Source organism: Lactuca serriola, chromosome 8 (assembly GCF_051521515.1).
Source record: "Lactuca serriola cultivar US96UC23 chromosome 8, Lser_US96UC23_V15, whole genome shotgun sequence".
NCBI classification, from domain to species: Eukaryota; Viridiplantae; Streptophyta; class Magnoliopsida; order Asterales; family Asteraceae; genus Lactuca; species Lactuca serriola.
The window spans coordinates 298534920-298535953 of NC_136415.1; the positions used below are offsets into that span (position 1 = coordinate 298534920).

The 1034-nt window shown below is 45.2% G+C and overlaps 1 non-coding gene across 1 annotated transcript; it reads right to left on the bottom strand.

Annotated features, from left to right (window-relative positions):
- Positions 1-345: 345 nt before the first annotated feature.
- Positions 346-449, bottom strand: LOC145071644 (small nucleolar RNA R71). The gene has a single exon (XR_013690650.1). It is a non-coding gene; the product is annotated as a small nucleolar RNA R71 (small nucleolar RNA).
- Positions 450-1034: the final 585 nt, after the last annotated feature.

Below are 1034 nucleotides of genomic sequence, written 5' to 3' on the forward strand. Positions count from 1 at the left end.
AAGAGGATGCGCGACGACACTGGCCCGGGACTTGTGTAACCCGCAATTCCCGCGACTGCTACTTTCGAGCTAAAGGGTCATATCCTAGCTTTACTTAAAGAAATACCTTTTTATGGAAAAGACCATGAAGATGCTTACAAGCATTTGTACGAAGTCAATGATGTAGCTGATTACTTCAATGTTCCAAATGTGCCCCGCGAGACTCAGCTACTTCGTATGCTTCCGGTGACATTCAAAGGTGCTGCAAAAGACTGGCTCAAGTCACTTCCCCCCGGATCAGTCACCACTTGGGCCAAGATGAAAGAAGAATTCATTGATCACTTTTGCCCACCTTCCAAGATAGCCAAGTTGAAGAAGGTCATCGCTAACTTTGAACAAGCTGGAGAGTTATTATATGAAGCATGGGAGAGGTACAAGAGCTTACTAAGAAACTGCCCACGCCATGACCTAAACAGCCAGCAAGAAGTCTCCATCTTCTATGATGGAGTCAATGTCACAACCAGGCAATTACTAGACTCGCAAGGCCCACTCACAAAGAAGCCGCCCCCGGTGATCAAAGAATTGATTGAAGAATTCTCTAAACACTCTAGAGAATACCACAACCCTAGACATGATGTCACTAGGGGAGCCGCTTATGCAGCTACTGAAGACTTATCCACGGTCATGGATATGCTAAAAACCATGGATAGGAGGATGGATAAAACGGATCAAACGATCCATGCTATTTGGGTGGGTTGTGAAAACTGCAACGGGCCTCACCTCACTAGAGACTGTGATTTAGATGAGAATGGCAACAAGAAAGTGCAAGTTTGTTACTCAAGTGGAGACCGATATGATGAAGACGGGAGCAAACAAAAGAAAGAGTGGCTCCCTTATGAAGAGTACAAGAAAGCCAAGGAGGAAAGGTTTAGGCAAAAAGGGAGAGGGTTCTACCAAAAGGAGGAGCCGGTGCAAGAGAGGAAGCCAACCTTGGAAGAAATGCTCACCAAATTTGTAGTTGTTTCAGAAAAAAGACATAGTGATCATGATGTTGC